The following is a 23,626-nucleotide window of genomic DNA, read 5'->3' as shown; positions in this document are numbered from 1 at the left end:
TAACATAGGCATAACAATATAAAAAACTAAAAGATGGAGGAATACTTTATGATTTTAAGATGTTAATGATATAGTAATGAAGAAAGTTTGGTATATTTATATTTGGCATTACCAAAGACCAACAGATTAATAGAAGAGAAAAGAAATTCTGGAAATAAAACCCCATATATAAAATCGATTTCAACAAAAGTGTGAAGGCAATTTCAACAAAAGTGTGAAGTTGGGAAAGGAAAGTCTCTTCAACTAATCATGCTGGAACTACAAGATAAGCATATGAAAAATAAACTTTGGAACTACTTCACACTACAGAAAAATCAATCTAATATACTTCATGGACTGAAATATAAAAGCTAAAAAATTAAATCTTCTGGAAAAAAAGCACAAAAGCACAAGCAATATATTTATGACCTCAGAGTAGGCAGAATTTTTTAGAACAAAAAGGCACTAAACATTTTTAATGGATTAATTGTACTTGACCAAAATTAAAACCTTCTGCTCATTCAAATCATAAAAAAGATAACAAACAGGCCCCCAAAAGGCCATAGGACTAGGACAGAAAATTCACAAAAGAAGATATATGAACTCTTCCAGTCAAGAAGAGGGAATAAAAAACCACTGTGCTTGCATCCTCTCAGAACCACATTAAAATTACAACTAAACTACAGCACAACCATCAGTGAGAATTGCTTGAAGTCTAGATAAACAGAAATCCTACAACTAAGGACATACAAAAGCCATGTGAAGACGGGTATGAGGGGGTGGAGCCATGAAATAGGCTGGTCACACACCCACGTGTGACCATTAGAAACCAGGAAGGATACATCAGCTGTAGAGATCTCCCCAAGGAGGGAGGGATCCCATCACCACACCAGGCTCCCCAGTCCAGGGTTACAATGCCAGGAAGACCCCACAATTTCTGGCTGTGAAAACCAGCAGAGATTGTGGCTGAGTGAGACGATGGCAGGTGGAGTCCCAGGTATTCCTCTTAAAGGGCCTGCATGCATACTTATTCACTGATGGACTCACTCTGAGCTCCAGCACTGGAGCAGCAGCTTGTAAAGAACCAGGGAAATACAGGGAGGAAATGAATTGTCTGGTATAAAGGGGAGGGCTGGAAGTGTAGCTTTATCCCAAACAGAAGGGCAGGCAAAGCCATTATCTCTTTTTTAAGCCCTCCCCCTACATAGTGTGCTGACACAACTAGGTGCCATATCTGACTCTCCATCAACCTGGCTAACACCATTCATTCTCCCCACACTAGTGATTCCATGAGACCCTGCCCCACCTAACCTGCAGGCCTACCTAATGCTCTTCAAATGGCTTTTCCTAACAAATGACCTGCCTTGGCTCATGCTTCAGACTTGTCTAAATTCTCTCAAAGGTTCAAAAACCCCAAACAAGCACATCTGGCTTTGGAATGCCCCATATCTCCTGCTGAGCATCCCCAAGTGTGGAACTAGTGGCAGCTGGCCTCGGTTCGCAACTTAGCCTCTCCCAGACACCTACAACTCCAGGACAAGTGGCAACCACCTGCAGATTACTTTGAAGTTCATATCAGGTACCCTGAAAGGGCACAGGAACTGGCTGACTTTGGCCCAAAAGGCCCCAGAGCCCCTCCCAATAGGCCCCAGAACCAACAAACCCAGTGGCCAGCTTCAAACCACACCAGAGCACCACCCAATCACATCCACAAACGACACACCCAAAGGGACTACTGGGCAGGCACCAGGCACCAGAGCCCTGCTAAAGTGAATCTTGCTCCGTACAGTCAGCCCCCACACAATAGCCCCTCCACTGTAGTCATGGCTACTCCTCACAAACTATCAACCTAAGGGTCAATCCTTTCCACTGACATGCAAACAGCAAGCAAGGTGCAACTACAATAGGAAGGCACACACAAACTACACAAGGGACACACCTGGAGCACCCAGCTCAGGTGACAAGGAAGACTGTACTACTGGACCCTACAAGACACCTACTCCACAAGGCCACTCTATGAACACCAGGATACATAGCAGCTCTACCTAATACATAGGAACAAAAACTGGGAAGCAGCCAAATAGGGAGCTAGAGAAACATGTCCCAAATAAATAAGTAACACAGCAAAGTTCCAGAAAAAAAAAAAAAATTAAACAAAATGGAGACAAGCAATCTACCAGATGCAGAATTCAAAACACTGGTTATAAGGATGCTCAATGATCTCAGAGAGAACTTCAACAAAGAGGTAGGAAACATAAAAATGAACATAGAAAAAAACAAGTCAGAAATAAAAAATACAATAACTGAAATGAAGAATATATTACAGGGAATCGACAGTAGATTAGAAGAAGCAGAGAATTGAATCAGCAATTTGGAAAATAAGTTAGCAGAAAACACCCAAACTAACAACAAAAAGAAAAAAGAATCCCCAAAAATGAGGAGAGTGTAAGGGGCCTCTGGGACAACATCAAGCTTACCAACACTTGCATTATAGGGGTACCAAAAGGAGAAGAGAAAGAGCAAAAAATCGAAAACCTATTTGAGGAAATAATGACGGAAAACTTCCATAACCTGATGAAGGAAATATACATACAAGCTCAGGAGGTGCTGAGCATCACAAACAAGATGAACCCAAGGATACCCACACCTAGACACATCAAAACTAAAATGCCAAAGGTTAAAGAGAGAATCTTAAAAGCAGCAAGAGAAAACTAGTTAGTTACCCTCAAAGGGAGCTCCCATAAAACTACCAGCTGATTTCTCAACAGACACATTGCAGGCCAGAAGGGATTGGCAGGAAATATTCAAAGTGATAAAAAGCAAGTATCCATAACAAGGATTATTCTCCCCAGAAAAGCTATCATTTAGAATTGAAGGACAGAAAAGAGGTTCACAGATAAGAAAAGGCTAAAGGAGTTAGTCACCACAAAACCACTATTACAAGGATTCTTAAAGGGACTTCTTTAAGAAGGCAAAAAAAATAATTTTATATATATATAAATATGTGTGTATATATATATATATATGTATATATATATGTGTGTGTATATATATGAATAATAACATGGTAATAACTACGTACCTATCAACAACTACTTTCAATGTAAATGAATTAAATGCTCCAACCAAATGATGGGGGGCTGAATGGTTAAAAAAAAAAAATCCTTTACATATGCTGCCTACAAGAGACTCACTTCAGATCGAAAGACACATAAAGAGTGAAAGGAAACAGATACAGAAATTTCATGAAAATGAAAAGGGGGGGAACAAAAGCTGAGGTAGCAATACTTATACCAGACAAAATACACTTTAAAACAAGGTCCGTAACAAGAGACAAAGAAGGACCCAGTAATCCCACTTCTGTGTAGTTATCCAAAGAAACCCAAAACACTCCTTTGAAGGAACATGTGCATCTACCTGTTCATTGCAGCATTATTTACAGTAGCCAAGATACAGAAGCAACCTGGGTATCCATCAATGGATGAATGGATAAAGAAGAGGTGGGACATACATACAGTGGAATATTACTCAGCCATAAAAAAGAAGGGAATCTTACCATCTGCAACAACATGGATGGACCTAGAGGGTACTGTGCTGAGTGGAGTAAGTCAGACAGAGAAAGACAAATGTCGTATCATTTCACTTATATGTAGACTCTAAAAAAGAAAATAAATGAAAAAACAACAGAAACAAACTAAGAGCTACAGGGAACATTTTGAGGGTTGCTAGATTGGGAGATGGGTAAAAAAGGGGAAGGGATGAAGAAGTATAAATTGGCAGCTATAAAAGAGTCACTGGGATGTAACATATAGTACAATGAATACAGTAAATAATATTGTAATAACTATGTATGGTGTTACATAGGTTTACATTCGTAAGTTAGATAAATGTCTAATCACTATGTTGCTCACCTAAAACTAATATGATATTGTATGTCAACTGAAATTGCAACTGAAAAATAAATTTAAAAATTTGAAAAAAAAGAAGATATATAAAAGCCAATAAGCACATGAAAAGAAGTTCAACATCATGAGGTATTAGGCAAATACCAATTAAGCTAGAATGCCAAAAATAAAAAGACTGATCACACTAATGATGGTGAGGCTGTGGCGCAACTAGAACACTCTTCTTACACTACGGATGGGAGGATGAAATGGTACAATCACTTTGTTTGTTTCTCTTTTATAACATTAAACATACACTTAACATACAGCCCAGGAATTCCACTCCAGCTATTACCTTAAGAAATGAAAACATATGTCCATAAAATTGCTTGCACAATAATGTTTCTAGCAGCATATTCATAATATTCCTCAAACTGGAAACAATCCAAGTACCCATTAAGAGAATGGATAAACAAATTGTGATAGATTAATACAATGAAATTGTGCTCAGTAATAAAAGGATGAACTAGTGATGCATGTAAACTTGTGGATGGATTTCACAAACATGGTAAGTGAAAGAAGCCATACCAAAAGAGCATATACTGAATGATTCCATTTATATGAATTAAAGAAAAGCAAAACCAATCTACTGTGATAAATATGTAAAGAGTAGTTATTTTGGGTGATAGGGTTTGACTGGGAAAGTGAATAAGGAAACTTTTGGAATGATGGACATGTTCTATCTTGATTAGAGTTATAGTTACAAGGGTGTATACATTCATCAATACTCAGATTGGACTGGACACTTAGATCTATGCATTTCACTGCATGTAAATTTCACCTCAATAAAAAGGTTATTTTATAGTTTGATATTTATTGCTAAATTGACTTTAAAATATCAAATTTATCAAACACTAATTATCAAACTAAGGTGAGATATTAATTTGAAATATCAACTCACCAATATTAATGATATCTGTGATTCCAGAATTAGGACATTACAATCAGCACTGAAGTAGTCCCATATTATTTAGCTTTTGTGTTCACAAGAAGTCACATTAAAAAGTTAATCTCTGAAATGTTTTAAACTGACATGTATATTTAACTACCAGTGTTATTTCTTTTTTTTTTTTTTCCTTTTTTTTTTTTTTTTTTGGTAGCAGCATGGTTTATTAAGCTGTGCGTTAGTATAGGCACTGGGGCTTGCCCATGGTGTTCTGGGTGTATAAAGCCAAGACGTTCTGCCAGTTGTTGTTTTTTTCGTTTTTGTTTTTTTTTAATTTTGTTTATTTATTTATTTCTATTGGGGAATATTGGGGAACAGTGTGTTTCTCCAGGGCCCAACAACTCGAAGTCGTTGTCCTATCTAGTTGTGGAGGGCGCAGCTCACTGGCCCATGTGGGAATCGAACCGGCAACCCTGTTGTTCAGAGGTCCTGCTCTAACCAACTGAGCCATCCGGCCACCCCTCTGCCAGTTCTTTTTGAGAAATGACACAGGAAATTGAGAGCTAAGTAGATGTTGCACAAAAGTTCATCACTTACCCCCTTCATGTGGCCAACAGACATTGCCAGACATGGGACCTTATTCATCTGGGACTTGACTACGGATTTCACTTTATCGACTTTGGCTACCATGTTCTCATTGTGGGTCAGCAAGGAAGGGAACTTGCTGGCCTTATTCAAGCCTGGGCCCAGGATGCGTGGGACCTGCTTGATCGGAGACTCTGAAGCCAAAAAGGCATCATACTTCTTGGCCAGCTTCTTGACCAGCTTCTCTTTCTTTTTGAGTTTCTTCAGCGCCTCAATGTCCATGAGGGGGCTATACGCAGCCTTGGCCTCGTCACAGTGCTGCTGGTCCCCCAGAACACACCATAGAACGTGGGGTACGGAGTGGATTTAAGCCTGCTGGAGCCCGCCTGAGAAGCATTCATCCTTCTGAGGGTCAGAGTTCTTCAAGCTGATCTCCAAAAACTTCCAGTGCTTATGCTGAATTCTGAGCAGGACTTCCCGTATCACCTCCTAGACGGTGTCGTGGAGACTCCACTATTCACGGTGCCTCACCCCTCAAAAACCGGAAAAGAGCTCTTTCTTCATTCTTATTACAATGTATTTATAAGAGATTGCAATATAGAGTGTTTCCAGGCACTTTTTGTACTTCTTTTTAGAGCCTTTCTTAACGATAAGTTTTTTTTTATTAGTATAATTATAAGTGACATGAAAATTAAATTTAAGTGTAAGGTCCAAAATTATTTTTAAAAAGTATAGAAATATTGGGGTGGCCGGTTTGCTCAGTGGTTAGACTGCAGTGCTCATAACACCAAGGTCGCCGGTTTGATACCCACATGGACCAGTGAGAAACAACGGCTTGAGTTTGGAGCTGAGCCACCAGTGGGCTCAGTGGTTACAGTGCGGTGCTCATACCACAAAGGTCGCCAGTTTGATTCCCACATGGGCCAGGGAGCTGCGCCCTACACAACTAGACTGAAAATGATGACTTGACCTGGAGCTGAGCTGCGCCCCTCATGGCTAGACTGAGAACAACGACTTGACAGAGAGTTGATAGATCCTGGAAAGACACACTGTTCCCCAATACTCCCCAATTTAAAAAAATATACAGAAATATTTTAACGCTCACCAGTAATTATAATTTTATTTTGAATACGATGACAATTTTAAGTGTAAAACTAAACTATTAGTAAAGTTCCTAATTCTTCCTAAGATATAAAACATAAATATATATTTAATTGTTCAGAGACAGCACAGGATCCTTACTCTGTAGAAGACTAGATTCCATTTGTATTTAATATAAATCCATGCACTGTGAAGCTAATGATATTTCTGAGCCACAGAGATGATAAAGTCATGAGTAAAAGGGTTTACTTTCCCTTAAAATATTGAACACTGCACTTCTATGAAAGTCTGTAGTATACCATTAGGGCCCCCTCTATGCTTAAACTGTTGTGTCTTCAGTACGTGAGAATCAAGTGAGTGATGTATCAGAAAATATACTGGAAACTTGATAATAATAATAGGCAAGTTGTTGGAACTATGGAAAGATCCATTTTCTTGGGGACTAAGACTATATAAGATTAAACTAAAGGAATGAATATAGTTTGGTTATTTAGGTGTTGTTCAGATAGACTAACAGAGTGTGTGTGGAATCTGGAAGACAGACAGATCCAGTGTGAGAAGACTGACCTTGACATTGGCCAGATAATCAACTTGGTTAAACTATGTAATCTCTCTGAGCCTCATCCAAAATGAGGGTAATAATATACATGCTGCATTATACTATGTGGAGTACTTGTAGGAATCTATATAAAATGTTTAGTACAGTGCATGGTAATAGTAATTGCTCAAGAAATGTTTATCATTATCATCACCATCACTGCTATTATTGAGTACCAAATGAAGGACTGAAAATCCTCACTTTAAATCAATTAAGTGAAATGGCTGCAATATTTTCAGTAGGTGGATCAGTGGAGAAAAGTGCTTAGTTCATGCTTTTGAACAGCTTACTTCTTTTAATTTTTATGTCTAATTGGACCGTTTATTTCAGGCCATTGCTACTTTATACATCAGAGTTTCCTTAAGTCTCTACTCATAGGAGTTCCTCTTCCCACTCCACTTTCAGGAGTGAAGTTTCCCCCAGTCCTCTACTCCATCAGGTCAACTACTATTGCCCTTTGCTTTTCCCCCATTAGTCCCCGGGATTTCATGAAAAGGAAACCTCGTTCTGGAGTGAGCAAAGAATGCCTGCACCATCCATCCTTCCCATTCCACTCATGCCCATCACCACTCACACTGTGGTAAGCAGAGCAGAGCTCCTTGGGAGATGTGTTCTTAACATCTCAAGTTACAACTTGGAATGTTTATCACAATCACTGCTAGGTCGCAAGTATAAGCTGTTTCTTAATACCAATTTCATGCCTCATGTATAAGTATTATTATTTATAAATTATAAATAATTTTCTTCAGCAGGTTTAAGAATGAACCACCATAAGTTTTAATGACAAAATAATTTCAAGGTTAAAACAATGTATTATATTTTGGGATAAATATCTCCTTTATAAACGAAGAATTACCTTTTTTTTTTCCTAGTTCATAGAAGCAAACTCTTTTTGACAGTACAAAAAAATGGACTAACCCCAAAACGTTATTGTATGAAAGATTATCCTCCAGGATCTGGTATGAGAAACTTCTCTTTTGTAAGAGAGAATCCTAGAGATCATAAAATAGTACACAAAAGATAACAAAAGGGCTCCAGTCTTTTTCCACTGCTCACCAATTCTTAACTTTGGCATACTTGCTTTTCTTAGCTTTCCTATTCATCAAAAGAGAAGTATAGATCTCATTTAAAAAAATTATAGGAAAATATCTGGAATACTTGAAGATAAAGATTTGCCAGAAATGTTTCATCTTTTCAACACTTAGCAGAATCACAATTTCTTTACCTTTAAAAAAGTAGAGTATGTTTATCTACAAAAATCAAAGGTCAAATTAAAAGAACATAGTTCTAGCAGACCAAAAAGGAATCCACATTAATATTTCCCTCAGCCAACACCTCATTCATTTTCCAAGATAATCTGACAACGACAAAATTTCAAAGCTATGAAAAATAAGTGAAAATGGCAAGTAATGTGCCATCATTATTACTATTATACATATATTTTGACTTAATTTTAAATATATGAGTTGTACTCAAAAAATAAACAATACAGAAAATATAAGCAATACTGAATACTATTCAATATTTATCTAATATTTGTACATTCTTCTGATAAATTATAAAAATAAGATATGTAGATATTAGATAAAGGGTAAACAGTTGCATTTTGAGATCAAAATTTTGTGATTATATTTTTAACTGCCCACAGATAGATATTCAGTATTTATGAACAACTTTTTAAATAGAAAATGGGTTTCAGTAAAAAGCAGGAAGATAACATACAGGCAATGAAGAAGACAAATCTAATATGATTTTTTTTTGTCTTAAAAAATAACCGTCAACTACAGAACAACCAGATAGGTTAAAGAAAAAGAATCATACAACAGAAGCAAATTATCATGGAAAGCCACCAAAATTTCCAAAAGGAAGAATGCTTGCTGGTCTGTCTATTGTGGCTGCCATATGTGCCTGCAGGAATCCCCAAAGACAAGATTGGAGTCTTTCTAAACCTCTGATTACATCCCTGTTTTAGGCCCACCTCAAGCAGCCTAAAGGTTCTGTTAATCAATTAGCTGAGGTGCGGTGCTAAGCCCAGAAAGAGAGCACTGTAAGAAGAGAGGCTGGAGCACAGGAACAAAGCTATCTACTGCTGCGGAGGAGCTTTCCTTGTTGTACATATGCACATGGGTCATTGTTCCATTCTTGAAGAACCACATTAATCAATGCACCTCTGAAATAGAGAGTTGGCTGTTCATCAGTGATTTATTACAGAGCCCAACATGCATTTGACAAGAAACAAGTTGGTAGTTTGGAAGCTGAGACCAAAGCGGGGGAGGGGAGGGGAGGTTTGGAGTAGGAGGGGTGCAAATGCAGACACCAATCAGTTCCCTGCAGCAGTCAGAAAAAACACTTCTGCTGACAATTACAGTTACAAACATCCATGCTTTCCGTGAAGGCCGGATGTATTATTTTGATCAGCAGAATTAAGAAAATGCTGTGATTTTAAACATCAAAAAGAAAGGGCAGAGAGAGAAAAAAAAGAAATCCAAAGTGGGGAGGGTTGTAATCAATGAAAAAGGACTCTCTTGTTTTTCAGAACGGTATAATCTTCTAAATTGAATTCTTGCTTATGAACTATATTTTTAAAGGTTTTCATACAAAAGACAATCATATATATCCCGTTTTATTAGGTGACACAAATTATAAAGTCCAATAGAAAATGAAATATAAATTTAAAAATCAGTCATATTGCACTAATTAAATATTCTCTTGTTTAACTTGATGACCACAAATATGACGATATCAGTTTTAAAAAGCAACATTTTCTGAAGGGAATGGGGGGTCATGTGTGCTTTGGCAGGGTTTGTCACTATCATCACAAAAGTTCATTCTGTAAACGTCATTTGAGCAAAAAAACAGTGGCTGTGTTTTAATGGTTGTTTTAATCTGCAACATAATTTCTTTGGAAACAAAAGCCATTTTTTAGAAATAACAATCACATATTTTAAAACCAAAATCTGGATACAACATTTGATGTGGTTCAAATGACCTATCTGGCAACAGGAGTGAATTTTTCTCCTTTGGGACCCTCCTAAAAACTTAAGTATCTATCATTCACAGCAAAGGAAGCTTGGACAACTCCTTTCAGTCCTGGCTGGGCCTGTGGCTGCGTCCCTGGCGCTGGCTGCTGTGCCGGCAACCAGAGTTCTAGTTGAAGCCACCAACTCTCCACAGAGGAAATCAGGGGGATTCAGCCAAAGAGGAGAGCACTGACCTGCTTGCTATTTTGATGTAAATACTTAAAACACAGTCCTAGAAACCCCAAAGCAGATGTAAATTCAAGTCAATTCTCTGAAAATCTGAAGAAAAAAACAACGTGGGAAGACAGACTAAATGAATTGGTAATGCCAGTAAGATTTGTTAAATAAAAAAAAATGTCACGGGGATGTGAAATACAGTACGGTAGACATAGTCAATAATATTGTTAAAACTATGTATAGAGGCAGAGAGGTACCAGACTTATGGGGGATCACTTCATAAATTATATAAATGCTTAACCGCTACACTGTACACTTGAAACTAACATAAAATAATACTGGATGTCAAAAGTAAATAAATATACTTTTGTCATATACTTAGGAGCAATCCTCAAAATTTCAAAGATGGGAATAATGAATGTTTAATCAATCCTATTAGATAAAAGTAATTATTCATCACCATTCCCATATCTTCAACTGCTCAAGACATCAAAACCTTCAGAGACTTACGACTATAAGAAACAGCTGGTTTTGGCCAATTATGTTCTGGGCTGTCAAGATTCATTATAATCAAATGGTTCCTTCTCCCTATTAAAACAGGGAAAATTATTCAAATAGGTATGTTGATTGTACCAGGAATTTTAACTTGATATGAAATAAAAGAATGTACCCAAAGAGGATTATGTTGTCCTTTGCGCTTTAGTTTCCTCAGCTGTAAAATGGGATAATAGTACTAAATGACAGGGTTGTTCTGGTAAGTGCCAAATAAATGTTCCCATTTGTGTAAATTTTAAAATATTGGTCAGTGTAATAATTCCATCAAGGATTTATAAATGCTTTCCTAGTCGATTTATTATATTTATCCATCTTGTATTCACACAGGAGGAAAAGTGGGGGAGGATAAGGGAGAATTCCTTAGCATGAAATTACCTGCTACAGGTAGGTACACCAGCAACCAAAACAGCGAACGCATCTGCCTACACAAAGATAATTCTTACCTGACAACTTGATGGAGTCAATAGAAAAGGTACGAAATGACAACAACACTGTTATGATTTACTTCTATGGTGTGTGCAGACAAGGGGCATGCACATACACTCCCACATACACATTAGGTTCCGCTAGCTACAATCTGTAGATACGTTTCTGTTAGGAAACAATTTGGTGTAGTTGTGAAAGTGACCAGTAGCTCATGCTTCTTATTCTAGATCTTGAAGGTCTAAGACTAGTGATTTCAAACCATGGTTAGACAATAGAATAATCTAGGATCTTTTAAAAATTCCAAAGCCAAAGTAACACCTCAACCCAATTAATTCACAATCTCTGAGGGGGAACATAAGCATCAGTATTTTTATAAGCCCTCCAGGTGATTTCAGGGCACAGATAAGTCTGGGAACTATAAATGTATCAAAACAATTTTCCAGGGAGGTAGCCTGGGAATAGCCCTTATGTATCTTTGTATATCCCAACTAGTGAGTATATTTGTCTTTTGGTTAATTTTGTTCATTAGTTCACTTTGTAGAACTTAAAAAACGTTCAATTAAAATCTTAAATTAACGAATACCGTTTGAGTGAGAACTCTTACGGTGCAAGTATGTTCATATGAAAGCAGCCTGCAAAGCCAAGGACATATTTTCAAAGGGCTATCATTGTACTTCTTTTAATTTTTTTGTAGTCCACTATAACATTTATTTAATGCTGACATGTTTTTAAAATAAATTTGTAAAATGAATCAACATTTATATGGCCATTGTTAAAAATTTTAAAGTAGGATGTCACTAATACATCCTAATTCTTCAGTTGGAACAAAAAGATGATGTAACAAGGAATCTGAATGTTCAGATTTTTGACTTGGATATACCAAACGTTCGTTAATGTGCAACTTACATAGTCAATGGTAGAACTCAGATGTGACATATTACAGTTAGTAAACAAAAATACAAAAAAGAAAAAGTAGTACATATTTTACACTAAATAAGTAAATAAATAAATTCCAAAGCAATTTTTCTGGTTTTTGTTCTTAAATAAATGTCATTCATGTTTTTAAACCAAAGGATGAAGTGGGTACGGACCAGGGACTGGCAGGGAGAAAGAGAATAGGAAATCCAGGGGCACCAACAGTGTGGCATGCCAAAAAAAAGCCAGGCATTATCTATGAGCCAGCACATTTGTTCTTTCTCTCCCTTTCATTTGATTTAATCCCAACGTTCTGTGCCAGGACTTGTACTCCAATGTTCACCAAATTCTGGAGTCATTAACTGGCTCAACCTTAAAACAGTTAAGTATCCTTTTGATCTATGTTGATCATAGAATAAACATGCTACTCTTTTTTTCTCCTTCGTTTTTAAGTTAAAGCAATTAGATGCTGAGGAGCAACTTAAAGAGAGGAGCACATTTTCTGAAGATGGAAATCTCAGCTCCTGTAAAAATGTCATGCTAGGCGACTTCATATACTCCGCAGCCATTAAAGGTGTGGATACCTTTAACTGCAAAGGACACAAACTGTAATAACCTTATTAAGCAACTTACAGAATTGATTGTTATTTAATGGTAATGTGTTTTAAAATCCTGGTCAATAGTTATTCCTGTGCTTTTCAATAATCAATGGAAGGGTGCAAGGTTATACTGCACTCAAGATAGACTTTGGTTCTAGTTGACGTACTCCTGTTTTTGTGTTAGACAGTATATAGGAACTTGGAAAACTGGGAATGTTTTCTCTCTGAACATAAATTTTCTTAACTATAAATATGGCACTGCTATAAACAACAACAAAAAAACATGGTTTAAAAGTAAAGATCTTATATTGAAAAGCTGATATTAAACATTATAATTTCATTTAAATAGTAAAATAAATGCAAATGATAGCATATATTTACAGATTTTTCATCACTAGTCCTCTTTTTTTTTGCCTATTTATTACAGATAGTGATTGTTTCTTTCGAAATAACATCATATAGAAAAACACACACCCTATAGAACAAAAGCAACCTCTAAAAATTTGTCAATATGCTAGGTTAGCAGTTGGAATTTAGACAATGAGATAAATGTAGATAACTATGAACTGTATTATGAAATGAAATTGCTTTCAACAGCATCGCTGTTGCTTTAGGACTTCTTGTCTATACACACAGTTTCGAACACTGCAGTTGCTCTCTGGGTACCAGGCAGGAAAGCCTTAGGGACTCTGGATGTGTGAGGCTATTATTTCTGGGCTTTGGCAGTAAGAAATACGATCTGTGCTGCAGGAAAAATGCTGAAACCAGAAGACATGCTAATTTAAGGTCTCAACCAAAGGGAAAAAGAAAGTTCAGTTACACATAATTGTACTTCTCTAAGACAGAATCAATACCAACATATTAACAAGTAGCTGTTAATATTTAACATGGTTCACCAATTAAATTCTTAATAAATTTAGGATTATTTCATAATTTCTATCATTTTCAATATCATAAACATAGAACGTAAACTAGAAAGCAACTGCTAAATATTTAATTCTCTAAAATATGTGTATGGATTCATGGGTCTTAAATTATTATATCGAACAATCAGAATAATTTGGAAGGCCTAAGAATATAAACCTTTAAAGTTCTTAAACTGTAGATCTGATAAAAGAACTTGCATGGCGTTCTTAATAAAAATGCTGTCTGCCTAATTAACCAAAACATTATATTAATAAATGTATTATGCTTTAAAATTAAATCTTAAACATTGAAAAATTTTTCCTGGATTTAGTTACACAAAAACATCAGTTTCAGGAATAACAGTTTCTACTCATTTTATTTTCACGTATACACTTGCTTAAAAAATGAGGGTATATCAATGAATGTTTAAGCACGCAAATATTCACCTGTGATTTTTGAGTGCTGAGAATGGAATATTTTCAAATTGATTTTTATATTATCTTTGAAAACAAAAATATATTATTTGACTTAGAAAGTATGTTAACTGATTTCCAACATGAAACAAAAACATCTTTTTTCTCCAACATAAATGTCATGTTCAATGGAAAGAAGAGCAAGTGGAAAGAAATACTATTATAGTATTAATTTGACAGAAATTACAAAAAAAGAAAAAAGTAAAATAGAAAAATGAAATGTAACACCTTTATTCATCGCATCTATCTCTCTCTCATTATCTATCCATGGAGACATTAACAGCCTCACTACAGAGAGAGAAATTGCTTGTTCATTTATTGTGAGAATCTTTTGCAGATAAGTGGCAATTTGCATTCTCATGAGGAGTGTATGGCGATGTCTCATCTGGTCCAATGCAGTATGCAATTTTGCACACAATGTCATGCTGACCTGAAGTAACTAGGATATATTGCTTGCATAAGAAACATAATGGGTAGGGAAAATATCCACATTCATGTCTCCCAGCCCACAATTTCATTAGGACATGACAATCAGGAACACAGCAGATTCCACACCTGCAAATAGTAGGAAGTTAATTAACCAATGAAATATCATCACGGATTTTCATTCAGCCAAAAAATTAATAATAATAATGTAAAGTTTACTCATATTAGAGACAGCAAAAGTTTTACACAACTCTTCAACATTTACAAAGAAAACGATTTAAAGATATGGATGGGAGTATGCCTTAAAGAAATTTTACTTTAAAATACAGTAAATATAAAAGTGAAGCAATGGAAAACATTAAAACTTTCTACTAATTATAGATAATTTTTAGTATCCAGGAGGGATTTTTTAAATAATGCCATTTATTTTAAAATGTTCTTTTAAATTGTCAGAAAGCTTTTAAAATTATTTTCGACTAAAATCAAGAGGGAAATTTGATTACAATGGGAGTAATGTATCTTTCTCTAACAGCAATGATTTAAATATGTGAAAAGTGAAGGCTGACAGGCATAAATTGGCTCCTGTCTTTTGATATTTAGAAGATGCATTAGCTCTCTTTTCTTGACAGAATACAGTATTCCATAGGTAGATTAGACTCCATCAAATGTCTACACTAATAACTTTTGTGATTGCCCATCTTTCCATTACAGTGGCCACTTTTCCCATTGTTTTCTTTCTATCATTTAGGACTGGAGAGGTTGGGGTGGGGGAGAAAAGGAGGAAAAGATTGTTTTCATGAAATATAAGTGTCCTTTATAGTTCTCTCCAGAAAAATACAGTTTATTTTCTTATACTGCACTCCAGGTCCATCTCAAACTCTAGAATCCTTGTCAAACACCAACCTAAAAGGCAGTAAAACTCAGACAATCACTCAGTCCTGCTAATCCATGGCCACTTAATATTTGAAAATCTTTGATGACTTTTAAGGCTATTGTACCGGTAAAATATTTTCTGTGCTCTATGAAATAAATATTTAGAATTTTATAAAAAAGCCTTAAATAATTAAATGAACTAAAATGTTTACTAACACTTTTAATATGCGGTAAAACAGAAGTGTATTTAAGTATGCAAATCATGTTTGAAATCAAAGAATCAGTTTAAGTCAAAGACTTCTCTTATCTATACTATCTCCATAGAGAATAAATCCCTGTCTAATTTTCAAAGATTAAGTGATAGAAATTTCTAGACTGTAAACTAATTTATTTTGCCTTCTCTTCTGCTAGTTGAGTACATACACGGTATCTTTTCATGTAATAAAATCTTCATTTTGTGTTTTCTTAGGAAGGTAAATTAATACAAAATTTCTTTTGAAGGGAAAAATATTAAACATTTATTTATTGTTAAAGGCACAATTTCTCATATTTTCCTAATATTTCAAGCTTTAGAGTTTCATTTTACCTGTAGTTAATTTTTTGTTACTTCTAAGTCACAGAAAAATGTCATTATATTTAAGTAGGGAAATCTTTTGAAAATTGCTTATTTATATATACAGGGTTGAAGAATTACTTCATAAGGAAGAGGTAGCCATAAATTAATCTGGTGAAGAGAAATAGAACTCTCTTCAAATATATACAAATAATTAAAATCATAAATATAATTAAAGTTTGCAACTTTTTCTTACTATAATCCTCAATGAGGTACATTCCTTTGGATCCTCTTTTCTAACTTCAAATGCCATACACACCATAAATATTATGGTTTTCAATTTTGCCAACAGAAAGTGTTAGCTACTGAACAATTAAATACTTTCTCCATATTTAGTCTAATTTACTTTTGGAAGCTTTGTCCCACAACACACCCATGCCCAACACCTGCTTTCTAGCTTAACTTCAAAGGCATATTTCATGTAAAAGCATCTGAATGAAGGAGAAAAAACTGACACCACACTTGTTTTAGTTTCCATTAAAAAAAGTATAAAGTAAGCAAATTTAGATTCAGTTCTTTAAGGATACCTCAGAGAATCATATAAAGTAACAGTGATTCCATATGAAGCACCTATAACAGGGCCTGGCACAGGGTACTCAATAAATATTAGGGGATGTGAGTATAATTGTACTGTTAGATGACTGTAATTATTATCATCAGTGGGTATGTATGTTATATAGACATATACACATATATGTATGCTTGTGTGTATGTGTATATCTCAAACTCAAAGTGTATGAATCAGTTCAGTAGATTTAAATTCACTTCTAAAAACTCAGAAGTGCTGATATTGTTAATAGCAATACTAAATGGAACATATAATTTTTTTGAACTTTTATGTACTATGACACTAATTCATTTTAAATATTCACCACAGCCAGTTCATCAACAGCTTATTACACTGAGACCGATTTTTAATTCTTTCTCTGGCTCTTCCAACTATCCCTGGCAAAGTTGTAACTGGGGTAAAAAAAAAAAAAAATCCCCAACCATTAATATCTCATTCTCTACCCAAACTATATTTAGTAAATCTGCTAGGAATTGGGGCTGGATAAATAAGCTCTCAAAGTAGCTCAGAATGACATGCTCTTAGTAAATGTTGGGGCAAGTTGGAAAATAATCATCCAAGAGAACGCAAACACTGTGGGCTTGTGTATGTACATACTCACACAAACACACAGACCCACAGACATACACACACTCATACATATTATTGCTTCCCTCCTATTAGAATTCAGCAAAACAATGAACCCCGACAATTGATAGAGGAATTTCTATTTTATATAAATGTGGTTATTTTTATTTAGTCAATAATCCATTCCCTCAATTATTGAACTAATGAAAATAACCCTCTATTATACCTGTATCTGTGTCTCAAGTTTGTTTTCAAACCAGCCCAATCCCATTATTTTCAATTGAGGTATCATTTACTATGGTATAAACAATAGTCATTTTTACCTGTGGCCTTATTTGTATATGATTCCCTAAGTTGCCTCTGCCATATTTAAGAGTAATTAAATCATAAGGACAGTGCAGCAAGAAAAATACATTTTTCTGTTTAAACTAAAAATAGTAAATTATGAGATTAAACTTTGTCATTAATTATGAATTGACTTGACTACAGTACTTCTTCCTAAGGTGCCCTAAGAGGCGATTACTATTTCCCCTGAGAATGACTAGGTAGCCGGTACATGAACCTTTAGTTTCTGCCTTCACATACTGTACTCCTCTGGAATCTAAACAGCATTGGGATTTTTAAACTCCAGAAAGAGGGAGAGAGAGACAGGGGGAGGGACAGGAGTAAGGGGAGAGAAGACGAGGGAGAGAGATATATAAAGATATCTCTCAAACATTAAAAGTGTTGTTGCTAAAAAACACTAAACAAAATGATAATGTAGCTGAGTATCCCTTGGAAAAGGGGCAGATATATACAGAGGGTGCCAAAAAAAATGTATGCACATTTTAAGAAAGGAAAAAACTGTATTAAAATTGTAATATTCAATATATACCAATAACAAAAGAATACAAGTCATGTTTTACTTCTGCAATTACAAGAGGTGCTCAAAGTGGTTACCATCAGCGTAATGTTAATACAGTTTTTTTCCTTTCTTAAAATCCATATACATTTTTTTGGAACCGTGTGTGTGTGTCTGTGTGTGTGTGTGTGTGTGTGTGTGTGAGTGAGAGAGAGAGACAGATAATGGAGCATGCATCATGAAAAATGCACTGTACTTCACACTTAAATGTATTTTGATATTCACAGTAAATCTTTAAGAGTAGTACTCATTTGTAGATGAAGAGACCGAGCCTTGACGAAGTCAGGTGACTTGCCAACCCTCACACAATCAGTAAGAGTTGCAGACAGGATTTGGATCTGAGAATGTCTGACCGACTTCAAAGCCAGTGTTTTTACCACTAGTATAAATCACCTCCTCGAGCTAACGGCACAGCTGTCAAGACTAGGTATGATGGTAGAACCACTGCATCCCTTTGATTAGAATTATGTTGACTAGAATTAGGTATTAGAATAATTCTAATCAAAGCGTAAGAACTGTATAAATGTGAAGGGGAGTGTTTGTTTTCGTTTGGTTCTTCTTGTTTGTGTTTTGTTTTATACGTAGATTACTTAGGTAGCATTCACAAGAACTTTCTTATTACTGAATCCTGAAGTTCTCCCGGCCATGTTAGGTTTGCTCTGACAATCATTATGAACAGACCAGCTGTGCAACCTCTCCCGTAAAATCGTTCCTAATTCACAGGGAATCATTTGGCCTAAACTCCTCTCTCCCATCTTCTTTAAAAAGCATATGTCACAGCTGCATTTCAACTAGACTCAAGTAGGGCCTCATCTGTGAGCCATCTCAATGGACAAGTAACACTCTGAAGTGCACACAAAATGGGACCGCTAGTGCCTTTCTGTTAATTAAAACCATCCCCAAAGCCACTGACTTGGCCTTTATGATGCAGCTTCTCTCCGTGTTTGCGGAGTTGAGTCAACACATCTGCACCTGCAGGTTGGCTCATGATGAATCAAATGTGAAAACTGAAGTGATCCTTGAAAAACAGGAGGGGTGGACTCCTTTTTCCTAACGTACACCATTCTCCTGGACCAAGAGTATATGTGCACATTCAGTCCAATACTTGGAACATCACTATTATTGCTAACAAAGGAATGTTAGACATTCTAATACCTTAAAGCAACTGTTCTCAAATGATCTCATGTCAGGAGCCTTTTGCAATCTTAAAAATTATTGAGGACCCCAAAGTGCTTCTATTTATGGGAACGGTACCCATGACACAATTATTTTAGAAATTGAAATGGAGAGGAATTTTAAATATTTATTAATTAACTTCAAAGTAAAAATAACCCTATTGTAGGTCAGCATAACATTTACATGAAAAATAACTATAATTTGCAGACAAATTTCGTGAAGAACAGTGTTTCATATTTTTGCAGATTTTTAAAGTATGTCTGGTTTAACGAGTAGATAGCTGTATTCTTCTATCTACGTCTGCATTCAATCTGTTGCGATATATTATCTTTTGAAATGCATGAAGAAAATTCAGCCTCACAAGTACATCTACCTGGGAATGGGAGGAGTATTTTTATAGCTTTTTCACATAATTGTCAATGTTCTTCTCTCATACTACACCAACATTCAACATGTGGTAGTTCCCTAAATGTAAGTGTCAATGTGGAATCTGAAACATCAGTAAATTATTTGTAATCTGTTATATTAAAATCCATCATTTTATCTGGAACTTTGAATGCATCTTTTATCCATGCATGATTTTGACCTTGTGGATTCCCTGATAGGATCTCTGGACACTATGAAAATCTCTTGTGGGGTTGGGGAAGGCGGGCGAGAACTCTGAAAAGAGTATGAATGAGTGAATCTAGCAGAGTGACATTGGAAGATGCAGTAATTGGACAAAGAACTTTATAAAAGGGTTCAAGATTTTGGCTGGCTCACATTACGTAGCACTGTATGTTTAACACTGTAAACTAGACCTGTCCTAGAGATAGAGCCTCCTAAACTTGGTTTAGAGAGTAGAGAGTCAGTGGGACTATAACCTCCATTTGCTCCCTTGGCCAAATTGACCTTTTGAAGTGAACAAACTACTATATGTGTTAGTCCTGGATATACTGACATACAAAGGATGACAATTCACAGCTAGTAAGAAAAAAACAGAAGGAAAAAAACGGCACTGTGAGCCATAAAGGTCTGATAAAATTCATGGTGTTCTCCAACTCTTATTCCTTCACTTCTGGAGAATATTCATGACAAGTTTGACAGTTAAGTTTATGGTCAGTAGAAATAATATCAGGTCCCAGCAGAGTGTTTTTATTTCATGACGTGTATTATCAGGAGGAAGACTTGGTAATAAAAAAAAATTGAAAAAGAGGAAATCTAAATTTTAAATCTTAATAGTAAGAGCCTTTTTTAAAAAAGTGAACAACTCCTTTCAGCTAAAAGAAATAACAATAAATGTTCCTAAGATGGAAACAGTATGGAGCGTCCTCAAAAAATTAAAAACAGAACTACCATATGACCCAGCAATCCCACTCCTATCTGGATTTACCCAAAGATGTCAAGAACACTAATTCAAAAACATATATGCATCGCTATGTGCATTGCAGCATTATTTACAACAGCCAAGATATGGAAGCCACCTAAGTATCCATCCATAGCCAAATGGATAAGGAAGTGTTACATATATACAATGGAATGTTACTCAGCCATAAAAAAATAATGAAATCTTATCATTTGTGACAACATGGATGGACCTAGAGGGTATTATGCTAAGTGAAATCAGTCAGAGAAAGACAAATACCATATAATTTCATTTATATGTGGAATCTAAAAAAAATAATAAATAAATGAACAACAAAACAAACAAATTCACAGATACAGAGAACAAACTGATAGTTGCCAGACTGGAGGATGGCGGGTGGCTGAAAAAGAGATGAAGGGATCAAGAAGTACAAATTGGTAATTACAAAATAGTCATGAGGATGTAAAGTACAGAATAAGGAATATAGTCAATAATATTGTAGTATCTATGCATAGTGCGTACCAGCAAGAAGACTAGATTTATCACAAGGGATCATTTTGTAAGTTATATAAATGTCTAACCACTTTGTTCTATACCTGAAACTAATATAATACTAAATGTTAACTGTAATTGAAATTTTTTTTCCAATAAATTTCTAAGCATTTCGACTTTGTTTCATAAAGATGTCTGCCACTCAAAGAAAGTGCCATTTAATAAAACATAATAAAACAAGAGATTCTAAAGTAGTAAATTGTATAAAAACTGAAATAGTTTAAAACTTTATTTAAAACTTGATAACTAATTTTAGCTGGTTTGCATCAACTAAAGAGAATATTAGCAAAGAAAGACATTTATAACTAAATTCATATTCAACCTAAATCAGTTTCTAGCACATTGCTCTTTTAATTATTATAGCATGCCGCAACCATTATCAAATTCAGGATGCTCTCATTCGATTTACTTGCATGGAGTTATATTGTAAACCTGATTTTTGCCAACATAACCTACCGCTAAGAAAACTAGCTATTTCCTACTATATCTGTGACCAGAGGGCGCAATTCCAAAACATCAATGTCTTTCAGAGACTTGAGGGATGTAGTAAATATGCTATTTTGCAAAACATAGGGTTTTGGAGTGATGACTCATAGGTCCTAGAGATTACCAATAAGTATGAGTAGCAACTTGAATGCATGAAAAGCTGGTTATGAGCAGAAAAATTACTGTACTTGGTACTAATTGTGGTTCTTTTTCCTTCACCATTTTCTGAGCTCATTAGAAGCACATGCTGTGAGAATCTCTCCCCTTTGGAATGACAGACACCATTACAACCCTTACGCCGTTAGTGAACCTTAGCTTTCCACTATACCAAGCTGTTACAGGCATTGAAAGTACATACGGTAGCAGTTCTTAGGACAGTTTTTATTCCATGGATAAAAAGCAGGCATAAACTGGATTGAACATTAGATTCAACTGCACTCTACAGCTTGCTAAAATTCTTCTAATAGACTTGTTTGATGAGCCTTCAGCATACAATAGAAATGTAAAATGCAATCTATGCCCTACTTCAAAAAGTCAACTTTAGAGTTTTACTGAAAATGAGCATTAAAAACTGTTAGAATAAGCCAAAAATATGAACATGAAGCTTAAAACAATTTAAAGATTTATTTTACATACAAAAACTATTTAATTTACAGGTATACAGATGGTAAGGCAGAAAGAAAATCTGATTATAATCCATGCTTCTCCTACTAATGGTGACTTATGGGGCCCTGTATTTCTGCAAAGGAAAACAGTGTTTATGTGAATATCTCTATTTATTAAGCGTTCACTAATGCTCTGTGGGCACCAACTCCAGTTATGACAAATATAGAATACATTCTTCTTTAAACAGAACGCTACATTTTACATTACACTTTGAAATAAAATCAGAATGAAAATATATTTTCTTATTCACAGAAAGGATTAAGTTGTAAGTTTTACATTGTACAGAAGAATCTATTTACTGGGTTGAGAATGGAAAATGTAGGCAATGTGAGTCCTGTACTGTTAAAGGATGAGAGTCTTGCTCAAGATTTGCAGGCACAAAGGTTATTCCTCTGGAGGGTAAGAGGTAGATAAATTAAACCCAATGAAGTGTTTTAAGAATAACAAACAGCTTTTCTCTAATTACATGCTCACTCAGAAACCTTTAATTTGATTTCCTGGCAGCAAAATAATTTATTTGTGGTTGTGAATATTCTGGTCTCTTACTAAATTCAATAAGTCAATGACAATTAATAAATTGCTATTCTCATTTCCCTTTCTCTTTTGAAAGAAGGTATTCCCTTGATATTTATATCGATGATACAGCAAGGATTAAAAAAAAAACAATAATAAGAGAAAAAACCTAGGAAATAAAACAATTGCATTTTTAGACCACCAGTATATTTTGGTAAATAGAGGGTGTCAAAAAAAATGTATACACATTTTAAGAAAGGAAAAAACTGTATTAAAATTGTAATACTCAATATATACCAAAAACAATACACATGAATACCAGTCATGTGTATACACATTTTGGGGCACCCTGTAGTTATTTAACTTTAATATTATAAATTAAGCAATTAAAATGATTTATAATATCATTTCAATAACGCAATATTTATTGCTGATTAACTGTTAGGTAGTCTAAATTGATTCTAATACTTCCAACTATAAAAAACAATAATGACACAATAAAGGAATAAAATTGTTTAACCATGAAGCTCTCTAAATTTTAATTAATGTAACATCAGACACCAATAATGGTATCTCGTGAAGACATTAAGAAAATATGGGTATCAAAATATTCCGGAGCCTTAATATTATACTTTTTAATAATAACGTCTTTGTTTTGAATGAGAGAACAAATGAGTAAATCTGCACCTCAAAATGAATATTCTTCAATGCATAAGAGAATCAATGTGATCCAGCAATTCTATATGCTGGGTATTTAGCCATATGATCCAGCAATT

At 35.1% G+C, this 23,626-nt stretch overlaps 1 protein-coding gene and 1 pseudogene across 8 annotated transcripts in view; both read right to left on the bottom strand.

Annotated features, from left to right (window-relative positions):
• ROBO1 (roundabout guidance receptor 1) overlaps positions 1 to 23,626 on the bottom strand; it is a 1,115,129-nt gene that overhangs the window by 277,879 nt on the left and 813,624 nt on the right. The window lies entirely within an intron of this gene.
• LOC109457246 (large ribosomal subunit protein uL1 pseudogene) lies at positions 4,308 to 19,100 on the bottom strand (annotated as a pseudogene).

The sequence above is a fragment of the Rhinolophus sinicus genome, chromosome 17, assembly GCF_057876585.1.
Source record: "Rhinolophus sinicus isolate RSI-liver-muscle chromosome 17, RSI-T2T, whole genome shotgun sequence".
NCBI lineage: Eukaryota > Metazoa > Chordata > Mammalia > Chiroptera > Rhinolophidae > Rhinolophus > Rhinolophus sinicus.
This window is presented reverse-complemented; position numbering and strand designations above follow the sequence as displayed.